A 13,882-nucleotide genomic window follows, 5' to 3' on the forward strand; every position below is an offset into this window, starting at 1 on the left:
GTCCATGCCCAGGATCCAAACTGGCAAAACCCTGGGCCGCCGAAGCAAGGCGCAAGAACTCAACCACTCAGCTACAGGACCGGCCCCCCAGCCCCCGTATTTTCTTATTCTCTCCTCTACTAGCATGTCAACTCCATGAAGTGGAAACTTGGTAAGTTTTGTGTCCTACTGTATCCGCAAGTCCTGGCACATAGCAGGTGCTCAATTCATATGTGTTGAATGAATGAATGAATGAATGAATGAAAGATCCATTGAATTAAGTGTCAGGCTCCGAAAGGTTTGGGGAACTTCATGGAGGGAGACTAACTTGGGTCAGGTAGGGGAACTTGAGAATTTGGGGTTCCCTCCCTAATCTTTTGAATTTATTGAAATGTACCTGCCCTGACCCTGATTTCTTAAATGAGCATCATTCATTCACTCAGCAAACCTACACTGACTTCTACTCTGGGTGGGGCCCTGGGAGCCCTGAGCAATCAAGCCCCAATCCTGTGCTCACGAAAAGAAAAGAAAACAAAAATGTACAAGAAAGGAAATGAACGCATAGAACACTAGGTGGCCAGCCGTGAACAGTATTTACATAGTCAAAATACTGTAACAAATGAATATTTATCTAACCAAAAATCACGATGTAACTCCATTAGGAGGGCGAGGAAAGGAGATGGGAGGGCCAGGGATGATAAAGGAAAGCTAAATCCTCATCTTCCATTGCAGGAAGTCAATAGATGATGTTTACATATGAAAAACCAGGAAGTTGCCCTAAAGCATATTATCCAGAAATACGGAGGTAAATCTCAGAGAAAACACTGAACAGAGCTGAAGCTGGCAGCCGCTGGGGGTTGCTGTGGGGGTGGGGTGGGAAAAGGCAAAGGACCACTAGTTTCTAAGTTTAGACGATTTGATTTTTAAAGCTAGGTACATATATTGCTTTTGTGAAAGATGACGCGAGTGGAGCCATATTAAAATAGAGCCATTTCAGAGGAAATGACTTGCAGGTCTTGTTTTCTTTATCTTCCAAATTGGACCAAACCAACATTCCAAAAAGTTAGTAAGGACAAGAATATCCTGTCTGTAAGGACTGACGAAATTGGACTTGGCTGATGACCGAATTGCTAACCAATCTGTGAAGTACAAGTCTGGCCTTTTGCCTGATAATCAACTCTCAAGCCAATCTATGAACCATAAACCTAGCCTCACCTTCTCCGGCACCACTGAGCTCTCCCTTAATACAACTCGCCTCATCTTCCTCCCTTTTACCCATTAAAAACTCTGAGCCCCTCTCCTGTAAACGGGACACTGTTTGGGTTTCTACCTGAATCCGTGCCCCCTAATTTGCAACTCTTTGATCCCAAATAAACGCTTGGCCTCTTAAACTGGTTTCTGTGGGTTGACGATAAAATGAAATGAAAAATAAATTTAATACAGATTTATGAATTATTTATGAGTCGATGACCTCATGGCTGTAAGGATTAGATGTTTTGGGAATTAGTCTTTGAAAGGTCAGCTCAAAAAGCTACACAGGATCGTTGGCAAAGCTGGGGTGTGATCTAGGTGTTAGACAGTGGCATGGTATCACTGTCTCATTTCCTGAATTTGATGGTGTGACACAATAAGAAATGTAGATTTGGTCTCTGTCCCTGGTTCCTGGCACAGAGCTCCTAAAACCCTGGAAATTTCCTGGGTGATGGGGATGGTGGAGCGTCTTTTCTTATTCCTAGTAAGCCCCTTTCAACCTGTCCTGGGTTTTGCTAATGAGCTGATACTTGGAGGATGGGGGGGCTGGTGACCAGAGGAACCAACCGTGAGATTAGAGGGCTGGAACTTTCTGCCCCATCTCCCAACCTCTGGGCGGTGGCGGGGGCGGAGAAAGGCTGGAGATTGAGTTCAATCACCAATGGCCAACACTTTAATCAATCATGCCTATATAATGAAATCACCGTAAAAACCCTAAACAATGGGTTTCAGAGAGCTTCCAGGTTGGTGAACACATCAAGGTGCTGGGAGGGTGGCGCTCATGGAGCGGGCATGGGAGCACCACGCCCCTGACGCCTACTTTGCCCTCTGCATCTCTTCCATTTGGGTGTTCATCTGTATCCTTTATTACATCCTTTACAATAAATCGATAAACGTAAATGTTTCCCTGAGTTCTGTCAGCCTTTCTGGCAAATTATTGAACTTGAGGAGAGCATCTGAGAGCCCCCGATTTATAGCTGGTCGGTCACAAGCTGGTGACAACCTGCAACTAATGGTTGGCATCTGAAGAGGGGGCGGTCTTGTGGGACTGAGACCTTAACCTGGGCGGTCTGCAATAACTCTGGGTAGTTGATGTCAGAATTGAATTGTCACACACCTAGCTGGTGTCTGGAGAGTTGAAGAATGGTTTAATGTAAGGGAAAACCCCACACATTTGGTGTCAGAAGTGGTGTGAAAATAGAAACTGTCTCTCCTTTAGATGGTTATAGAAGAGAGTTCTTAGGAGATTCGTGCTGAAGTGTTTAAACGTGAAGGAGTTGAATGTTTGCAACCTATTCTCAAATGATTTAAATAAATAAATAAATACATGTAAAAGAGTGTGAATGATCAAGCAAACGTGGCAAAAGTTGGTAATTGAAGTGAAGGGTATATGGGAGTTCATTGTACTATCCTTGCAAATTTCCATAGGTTTGAAGTTTTTTCAAAATAAGAATTAAAAAAAATAAAACAACATGATAATATCACAAAAGGAGAGGAAACCAGACAGTATATGAAGCAGTACCACCCATGAAATATTCTTTTTTTTTTTAAAGCTTTTATTTTTTTTTCCTTTTTCTCCCCGAAGCCCCCAGGCACATAGTTGTATATTCTTCGTTGTGGGTCCTTCTAGTTGTGGCATGTGGGACGCTGCCTCAGCGTGGTTTGATGAGCAGTGCCATGTCCGCGCCCAGGATTCGAACCAACAAAACACTGGGCCGCCTGCAGCAGAGCGCGCGAACTTAACCACTCGGCCACGGGGCCAGCCTCCATGAAATATTCTTGCCCAAAAAAGTGGAGCCTGCATCTTATCAAGCTTCCAGATCCAAGTGGCAATGTACACGAGCCCTGGGGCACAGAGAAATGTGTTTGACTACCCTGTGGGACTGCAAAATCAGCAAACTTCAGACGGTGGCAATCCCTACAGGACAAACAGCCCAGCTTTTTTTCAACAAATAAATTGCAAAGAAAAAGGCAGAGATGAAGGGGGAAATTCTGGAGTCAAAGAAACCTGACATCTTAACCAATTGCACTGTATTACTCTTATTTGGATGCTAATTCAAACTATATGACAAAAAGAAGGGGGCCGGCCCATGGCCGAGTGGTTAAGTTCGCGCCCTCCACTTTGGCAGTCCAGGGTCTCGCCGGTTCAGACATGGCACCGCTCATCAGGCCACGCTGAGGCAGCGTCCCACATGCCACAACTAGAAGGACCTACAATATACAACTATGTACCAGGGGGCTTTGGAGAGAAGAATGAAAAATAAAAATAAAATATTTATGGAGTATCTGGAACATTGACCAGATATTTGATGGTATTATGGAATGATTCCTTTTTTAGGAGTGAAAAAGATATTATAGTTACATTAATAAAGGACTCCTTGTCTTTTAGATTATTTTCACCTTTTGTGAATGAAATGATACAATATCTGGGATTTGCGCTGACGGTGACAGAAATGGATGGGAATACGGCCGAGCAAGACCAGCCCTGAGCGGATTGAAAACTGCTGAAGCTGGGTGAGGGAGAGTCGGTGAGGGAGATATTCTGCCTAATTTTGTGTGTGTTCGAAATTCTCCACAATCAAGAGTCTTTTCTTCCGCAAGTGGTGACTGTGGGGAGACGGGTAACATACCCAAAAAGCTCTGTACCCTGATTCATCTCCCTGGATGTGAGGCTGGGATGCGGGATGCTGGGGACGGCCCTCTTAGATGGCTCACAAAGGGGTTCTGTCTGATGACAAAGACACTGTTGCCCAAGATGTTTGGGAAGACTTTGTTCACAATTGTTTCATCAAACGTGAATAGTGGAGAATGTACCCACGTCTGGGATGTGGCTATTAGCTACTCTTGCTGCTGCTACTACTGTTGATGGATGGCGATGCAACCCACACAGCGGAGGACGCATGCTGTTCCAATGAAGACTGAGGACCCGGAACCTGACACCAGGAGGAGCAGAAGCCAGGAGGGATGTTTGGAGTTCCAGCCAGCCCTGGCTGAGGTTGGAGGCGACACTTATCTTTGTATATTTGGAAATCTGTGGGCGGTGTTTATTTACTGGGAAGTCTGGGTCCCTTCCCCTGGGGGTGCTAGAAACCACAATGGCCAAAGGACACCAACTGGAGGAGGCTCAGGAGAGGGCAGCTGGGGGTGGGGCTGAGGCCAGGGCAGGACACAGTGGGTGAGGAACAGCTGCAGACTCAGTGGGGTCCGAGGTGGCCTGGCCATGGGAGGGGATGGGCCTGGGCAGAGCCACCGACTTGTTGGGTGGACTCAGACCAACCAGCGTCCCTTTCTGGACGTTGGTTTCTACATCTAAGCAGTTACATCCAGGGTCGGAAAGACCCAGGTGGGAATCTTGACTTTGCCACTTGCCAGCTCTGGCGTGGCTAATCGCGGCAAGATTCTGCTTTCTCGTCTATGAAATAGAGACAAAAAGAGGACCCACGTTATGGGTCGTCCTGAGGAGTCAGTGAGGTGAGTTCAGAAGCTCTTAGCAAGGGGCTTGGTGCATCGGGAGCGCTCGTTACATTGAAGCTGCCAGTGCCACCGCTGTTGTCCTTTAGCTGAAGGTCTTTCCAGATTTAAAGAGACTGAATATGTCAAACTTCCGTATGAAAAGGCACCATGAACACAGTTAACAGACAAGAGATGGGGGAATAAACGAGTCACCTGACAATGGAGAGCCTCAGCCTGCCAAATACTACCTCCCCCAGGTGATCACAGTGAACATGAACAGTGACAAATAACAGGATGAAAACGGCACTTTATCTGTGCGGTCTTCCCCTCAAAACCCATGATCCATGTCTAATCAAGAGAAAAACAGACAAATCCCAATTGAGGGACATTCTACAAACTCCTGACCAGTCCCCCTCAAAGCTGCCAAGGGCAGAAAAAGACAAGAAAAGTCTGAAAAGCTGTCATAACGGAAGAAACCTGGGAAGACGTGATGACGAGATAAAATGGGGCATCCTGGAGAGGCTCCCAGCACAGAAGAAGGACTTTTGGTAAAAACTAAGGAAATCTGAAAAAGTTTGGACTTTAATTAACAATAATGTGTCAACACTGGTTAATTAATTGTGACAGCTGTACCGTACTAATGGAAGGTGTTAATAATAGAGAAACTTGGGTGTGGTGTACACGGGAACTCTCTGTTTTACCTTAGCAATTTTTCTGTAAATCTAAAACTATTCTAAATTAAAGAATGTATTAAAAAAAGAAATAAAGATGAGACAGCCTGGAGAGAAACTATGCCACAATAAAGAAAAAGTATGAAGGAGCCTCACGGTACCAATAGTGCCATGATCACAGCCAACTCCGCACAGCACTCCTCATGTGCCGGCCTCTCCCTAAATGTAATTTTTGCAGCTCTGTGAGTTAATTAATTAATGGGAGTTAATTGTTACTCCCATTTTCCAGAGGAGAAAGTTGAGTCACAGAGAGGATAACTCATCTTCCCAAGGTCGCACACTTAGTAAATAGCAGAGCAGGCATGTGAACGCAGGCAAGCTGGCTCTAAATAGCAAAAGTAACAGCAAAATAGGGGCTGGCCTGCTGGCATAGTGGTTAAGTTCACGCACTCCACTTCGGTAACCTGGGGTTCACAGGCCAGGTTCCCGGGTGCAGACCTAGCGTTGCTCGTCAAGCCACACTGAGGCGGCATCTCGCGTAAAAATAGAGGAAGAGGGCCGGTCCGGTGGCGCAGCGGTTAAGTGCGCACGTTCCCCTTTGGCGGCCCGGGGTTCGCAGGTTCGGATCCCGGGTGCGGACATGGCATCGCTTGGCAAGCCATGCTGTGGCAGGCGTCCCACATATAAAGTAGAGGAAGATGGGCACGGATGTTAGCTCAGGGCCAGTCTTCCTCAGCAAAAAGAGGAAGATTGGCCGAGGATGTTAGCTCAGGGCTAATCTTCCTCAAAAAAAAAAAAAAAATAGAGGAAGATTGGCACAGATGTTACCTCAGTGACAATCTTCCTCAAGCAAAAAGAGGAAGATTGGTAACAGATGTTAGCTGAGGGCCAGTCTTCCTCACAAAAAATTAAAAAATAACAGCTAAATATATGTGTACACACACAAAACTGGGTGCATATATGTATACAGAAATGCATAAACAAACAGCTGATAAATATACTTACTTTTAGAGGACAGAGTGAGAGGAAGGGGGAATGAGGCTTTCACTTGGTATCTGTAGAAGAGTATTGCTTTAATTCTGGGGTTGTTTTGTTTTCCCTTTCATATTCCCTCCAGGCCCCCCCCCCATCCCCCTCCCACCCCCACAGCACTGGCCGCTGGCCGGGCTTCCCCAGCCCTGGCCCCAGGAGGGTGGATTCAGGGGAACAAAGAAGTCTTGCTCAGCTTCGGGTTTCAAATTGGAGTTTTCAAAGCCCACAACAGAAACAACAGCCTCAAGAACAGGCTTCTCCTGGCCGGAGCTTGCTATCGTGGGCTTTCTCAGGGAGGAGAGGTTTGTTGAGCAACGAAGGGCTGCAGGCCTTGGAGGTCTCATAGCAAAAACTTTTTCACAACTGCCCGGGAGTGGAAGGGGGTAGGCGCCGTCCCCACCGTCCGGCAGGTCGGAAGAGGAGCTCTAGGGGCCTCAGATGTGCCCCAGCCCGGCATCTCCCCACCGCCCCAGGCCCTGGCCTCCGGGGACAGCTGGGAGGCCTCCAGGCCTCAGGGATAGCTACTTAGCCACGCCTGAGGTCAAACCAGACAGGTGAGAGACCGGCCTGAGCCCTCAGCTGCCACTCCTGCACCCCAGGGAGATAGAAGAGCTTCTGAATGTTTCCTGAGCCCCCTAGGAACCCTAGCTCAGGCCCCGAGGGCCTGGACCTGCGAAGGGAGGACACCACACGCATGTGACCTGTCGCCATGTTGACAGAGGCCTGGTCAGCAACAGCCAATGTTGTGCAGAGGCCACCATCCAGGAGCTGAGGGTGATCCTCCTCAGGGGGAGGGCGGAGAAGGTTGTGGGGACCCGGGGCCCCTTTCCTGGTGCTGGAGCCATACCTAAACGCTTGGATCTGCCCTGGGGGAGAGGAGGGGCGGGGAGAGAAGCTGGCTGACCCACCAGCGGTTCGCGAAATTCAGTGGGTCGACACAACGGAATAGAGTCAAATAAAACAGCATAGATTAGAACAGAAACTAGAAATAGAATAGAAAATATCAGTGTATCACATCAAGTATTATTTTATGAGACTTTGGCTACATGATTATTGATTAAATATTGCACTGGGTTTCAAAGTGCAGTGAATTTCCTACTGTTAGCCAAAGTCAAAAATATGGGGCAAACTTTCTCAAAGGCTACAAAGTCTAAGTGTAAAGGCTGTAAAGGGTGCCCAGTGCCAAGTTGGCGATATGTGTTACGGATTTTGCTGCCGTTGAGCAGAATTGCGGGCTAGCGAGCTGAGTCCAGTTCTTACAGAGTTAGAGTTACAGTTTTTCATACCAATTTTTATGTTTTAAATCTTAAACTACAGCCATTTGTTTGATTTATGGTACATTGAGGATATAACTGCATAGCTTCTAGAACTTAAAAAAATTTAATGAATATATTTCTTAAAGACGATCGTGACTGCAAATAACAAGCAAAAGGGACCAGCTGAGGGTATCCAGGGTCATTGTTTCTTAAAAGCCATATGATTAAGAACCAAAAAAATGGTTCCCTCGTTTGGTCTAGAAGGAAACAACCCCCTCTCTGTCCCAGCAGATGGTCCTCACTGCACACCTTCTGGGTACGATCAGAAAGGGACCCGGGAGAAGGGGCTCAGAGGTAACAAGCCTAAGCCACACCTTCAAAGAGCATCATATCATTTATTGTGTCCACTCTGTGGCCACCATATGTGAGGCACCAGGGTGAAGATGGTGACAAGAGTCCCTGTCATCATAAAGGGACCAGTGGGCCCAACAGGCACGAAATTGGCCATTGTGGGACTGGATGGGGGAGTTCTAACGGGGTGAGCTATGACATAGGAGGGAACTATGACCCCTCCATGGGAGCAGTGGGAGAAGGGCAGAAATGGCAGGCAGGATGAGCAGGGAGTTCCACGAGCCCTGAAGGTTGCATATGAGTTAGGCAGGAGGGAAAAGCACCCTCCAGGAGGCCAACAAAGTCCCTGAAGGGCATGACTGCTCCCTACCCAGTGAAGACTGGCTGGCCTCACCTCCTCCAGGCCTGGGGGACCGGGGCCCTGGAGGGCTGTGTCCGACAAGGTCAAGGGAAGACTGGGTTGAGCCAGGTGCGGCCCAGGGCGGGCACCCAAGACAAGGAGAGTCATCAATGAGGAAAACCAGAGGTCAACCCCAAGGGACAGTGCCACCTGGCAGATCCAAGGTGTGAGTCTGTGCATAGGATCAAGCAAAGGGGCCAGGATCTGAGGTCCATGCCACAGACTGGATTACGTCTCCCCCAAAATTCATATGTTGAAGCCTTAACCCCCAATGTGACAGTATTTGGAGATAGGGCCTTTGGGGAGTTGATTAAGGTTAAATGAGGTCATAACGGTGGAACCCTAATCCGACAGGACTGTGTTCTTATAGGAAGAGGAAGAGACACCAGAGAGCTCTCTCCCTCCAGGACACACAGAGGAAAAAGGTCATGTGAGGGCACGGCCAGAAGGCAGCCCTCTACAAGCCAGAAACCGACCCTGCCAGCACCTAGATCTTGGACTTCTCACCTCCATAATTATGAGAAAATCGATGATTGCTGTTTAAGCCACTCAGTCTGTGGGATGTAGTTACGGCAGCCCAAGGAGACGAAGACAGTCAGGTTGGGAAGAAGAGCTCAAGGTGGGGCAAGGAGAGAGGCAGCACTGGCTGCCTGATTTGCAGGGCCCTGTGCAAAATGACAGTGCTGGACTCTTTCTTCAAAAATTACTGAGAATTTCAAGACGGCAATAGCAGAGCACTAAACCACACATGGGCTGTACACCCATGAAGCCGGCCTTGAAGAGAGGTTCAGGATGGAGGCCTTGATCTAAGACAGGGGTCAGGGGTCTGTCTGTCCCGCGTGCTGGGTTCCTCAAGAGGGCTTGTGCACAGAGATAGGCACACACACAACCAATTCAAGCAGCAAGCAGAAGAACGCAACTGAGTTTAAATGGAGTTTCAAAGGAAGTGCAGTAAACACAAGCAAAGAGAGAGAATTCCACAGGAGGAGTGAGCATGAGGAATGAGCACCATTTGGGCGCCATCAGCATCCCTTACTCCTCCCCTCATCCTGGAGGGCAGGCCTGGCAGCCATATTTGTACCACATGACGGCCTCCTGGAGACATGCGACGGGAGCAGGGCTGATCACCTGGTCCAAGCCACCCAATCAGAGCTCTCCTGATAATGTGGCGGAGGTTGGAATTAGAGAAGATGATGTTAACTGGAGAGCAGTGGGTGGCCGATCTCCCCAATCAGGGGCTGCAGAGAAGGAAGAAGGAATCTGAGCCCCAGAGGGGAGCCATTTGGGCTCCTGGCTGCCTCTCCATCATTGAGCCTTGTCCTTTATAGACATCTGGCTATATTGCTGTCCCCAGGGTGTCTTGAAATGCTAAATCTGTTTGGTAAATCCCACTCTTTTATTTCAGCTGGCTTGAGTGGGTTTCCATTACTTGTTGGCAGTTGGAAAAGGCTTCACAGAGGAGGCGGGGAAATGAACTGGGTGGGCCCTGAAGGATGAGCAAGAAAAAGGGAGTGGATGACGTGGGGGGAGAGTGGAGTTCCTGGCGGGGTAGAGGAAGCATGAACACCTGGGGAGGCAGAGTGGGGCCAGGACCTGGGGTGACAGAGAAGCAGGCGAGGCCGAGTAGGAGACAGGAGGGACCACAGCAGGGTTTTAGAACTGCTGCTCTGGCGGCTGGCAGCGTGGAGGGGACAGCCCGGAGGAGTCGGGACAGGAGGCGTGGGAGACAGTGCACCTCATCCCCAAGGGGAGACTGGGGAAGTCCATCCCTGTGTTGAGCCTGTGAGCAGAGGGCCTTTCCAGGGACTGCTCCATGGCCCGTCCCTGGGTTCTGCAGGACCCCAGCAGCCACCCACCCTCAGGGGTCACAGCTGTGTGGGGTGCTATGCTGAGCACTTCCTTCACACTCCTTCAGGTCTGCTAATTTTACACGGAGAGTTCTGGGCTCCCGAGTAGGAGGCAGTAACAAGAAGGAGTGGGGGAAGAAAGCAGATACTGCTTTCTTAAAAGGCTGGATTTGAGCTGGAGGATTTTTCTTCATTTCTGAGGAGGAGCACTTCCTCCCTAATCCTGAGGAAGTCCCCTTCATCTGCTTTTCTCCTCCTTTTAGTCCTTTTACCCATCTGTTCATTCATCAACTCATTACCTATTATTATTACTTGTTACTCATTTGTTTGAGTCCCACTTCTGCCACCTGCTAGTGTTTGTTCTTGGCCCCATTTCTTTTTTTTTTTGAGTGGAAAATCATTTGATTTATTCTCTCACCAGATAAAAGTAGACACCACACTTAAACACAGTCAAATTGTGAGCATCAAGTAGATGAACTCCCTTATGCGGTCTCATTTATAATTTGTCAGAAACCACTCTTTCTTTAAAAATAACTCTTTTTTTTGATATCACCTTACACCCGTTAGAATGACAAAAATATCTAAAACTAATAGCAACAAATGTTGGAGAGGTTGCAGAGAAAAAGGAACCCTCATACACTGCTGGGGGGAATGCAAACTGGTGCAGCCACTATGGAAAACAGAATGGAGATTCCTCAAAAAACTAAAAATAGAACTACCATACGATCCAGCCATCCCATTACTGGGTATTTATCCAAAGAGCTTGAAGTCAGCAATCCCAAAAGTCCTGTGCACCCCAATGTTTATTGCAGCACTGTTTACAATAGCCAAGACGTGGAAGCAACCTAAGTGTCCAGCAACAGACGAATGGATAAAGAAGATGTGGTACATATATACAATGCAATACTACTCAGCTGCAAAACAGAACAAAATCATTCCATTTGCAATAACATGGATGGACCTTGAGAGAATTATGTTAAGTGAAATAAGCCAGAGAGAGAAAGATAATCTGTGTATGACTCCACTCATATGTGGAATTTAAAATTATGGACCAAGAACAGTTTAGTGGATACCAGGGGAAACGTGGGGTGGGGGGTGGGCACAAAGGGTCAAGTGGTGCACCTACAACATGACTGACAAACATTAATGTACAATTGAAATTTCACAAGATTGTAACCTATCAATAACTCAATAAAAAAAAATTGAAAAAAAAATAATAACTCTTTTTTTTTTTTTTGAGGAAGATTAGCCCTGAGCTAACTACTGCCAGTCCTCCTCTTTTTGCTGAGGAAGCCTGGCCCTGAGCTAACATCCGTGCCCATCTTCCTCTACTTTATATGTGGGATGCCTACCACAGCATGGTGTGCCAAGTGGTGCCATGTCCGCACCTGGGATCCAAATCGGCGAACCCCGGGCTGCCGAGAAGCGGAACGAGCGAACTTAACTGCTGCGCCACCGGGCCGGCCCCCAAAATAATTCTTTTTTTATCCCAGCTTTTTTGAGATATAACTGACATCTAACATTGTGTAACTTTAAAGTGTACAATGTGTTGTTTCAATACACTGTATGTTGCAAAATGATTACATAACATCAGCTGACACCTTCATCATGTCACAGAATTATAGTTCTTTTTTACGGTGAGAATATTTAAGATTGATTCTGGTAGCAGCTTTCAAGTATATAATACAGTACTATTGACTATAATCACCATGTTGTACATTAGATCCCCAGAACTTATTCATTTTATAACTAGAATTTCGTACCCTTTGACCAATAGCTCCCCGTCTCCCCAACACCCCCAGCCACTGAGTGACAACTACCCCTCACTCCCTCTTTCTCTGAGTTTGCCTATCTTAATTCCACATATAAGTAACATCACGCAGTATTTGTCTTCCTCTACCTGACTGATTTCACATACCACTGAGTCCTCACGTTTCACCCATGCTATCACAAATGGCAGGATTTCCTTCTTTCCAATGGCTGAATGGTGTTCCACTGTGTTGCTTTCTTTATCTTCCAAATTGGACCAAACCACCCACATTCCAAGAGTCAGTAAGGACAAGAATAGCACATTTGTAAGGACGCATAAAACTGGACATTGCTGATGACCGAATCTTAAGCCAACCTAGGGAGTTCGAACCTAGCCTTACCTCGCCTGGCACCGATGAACTCTTCCTTAATACAACTCACCTCCTCTTCCTTCCTTTTCCCCATAAAAACCCGGAGTCTCTCTCCTGTAATTGGAGCACGTTTGAGTTTCTACCAGAATCTGTGTCTCCTAAATTGCAATTCTTGAGACCCCCCAAGTCAACTTTTTGCTTCTCTTGTGATTTATGCCTCTTATTTGTTGATATCAGATATCTACCACATCTTCTTTATCCATTCATCTGTTGACGGACACTTAGATTGCTTCCATATCTTGTTGGCCACAATTCTTAACCTCTCTATGCCTCAGTTTCTGAATGTGTAAAGTAGGGGCTGATAAAGGAACCTTCACTGCAGGGGTGTCGGGAGGGTTAAACGAGTCAATATATGTAACGCATTGAGAACTATGCCTGGCACTCAAGGCCTTCATAAATGTGGGTTCTTGATTTTTTTTCTTTTTCTTTTCTTTTCTTTCTTTCCTTTTCTTTTTTTGGTGTGGAAGATTGGCCCTGAGCTAACATCTATGCCAGTCTTCCTCTATTTTGTATGTGGGTTGCTGCCACAGCATGGCTTGATGAGTAGTGTAGGTCCACACCTGGGATCTGAACCCGTGAACCTTGGGCGGCCGAAGCATAGGGCACCAAACTTTAACCACTACACCAGCAGGCCAGCCCCAGCAGACTTGATTTTTAAATATTGACAAAGCACCTGCTGTATGCTGGCCTGAAGCATCGAGAGATGACTAAGAAATGGCATCTACTCCTCAACCGGCCAGCATCCAGGAGGGACAGGCACAGAAACAAATACCTCCAGGACAGACACTGTACGTGATGTGCTAGCAGAAGGGTCCAGGTACTGTGGGAGAGGAGACTGGTAGTTATGAAGAGCTCACAGGAAAGGGTTTTGAAGGATGAAGAGGAGTTTACACGGAGAGAAGCAGATAGAAGGCCTTCCAGACAAAGGAATTACATTGAGCAAAAGCTTGGAGGCAAGGAAGGGCTTAGTGTGTTGGGGGGATAGTCAGCAGGGCATCGTGGCTGAAGCTTAAAGTGTATGGCCTGAGGGATGATGAGGGCTAGATGAGAGGCTGATGTGATGGTGAGAAAACACAACGAAAATATCTGACCTGTGATTTCTGGCTTGCCCAGACACTTAGAGAAAATATTTTGCCACCTCCCAGGCTAGAAAAAGAAAGAACGGAGTCTTAAGAATTACTCTGAAGAAGGATCTTTACTTAGTCGTTCCTCCCCCATGGAAGCATCCATGCCAACCCTATCGCGGGCTCCCTCGAGGGGGAGGGTATGGCGTGATTTCTGACATGCTAGGCCCTGGGGGGTGGCCAGGACGGCCTACAGCCAAGAGGGGGTCAGTGTCCAGATAGGAGGCATTGTGATGTAGCTGGAGGTGGGCAGTGCCAAGCCCTACCAGCCCACGGGTCCCCCGACCCCTTCCTGGGCTCTGTGCCCAACCCTGAGCTCATGCCCCTCCGTCTCGCCA

This window comes from Equus caballus, chromosome 12, assembly GCF_041296265.1.
Source record: "Equus caballus isolate H_3958 breed thoroughbred chromosome 12, TB-T2T, whole genome shotgun sequence".
Classification (NCBI taxonomy): domain Eukaryota; kingdom Metazoa; phylum Chordata; class Mammalia; order Perissodactyla; family Equidae; genus Equus; species Equus caballus.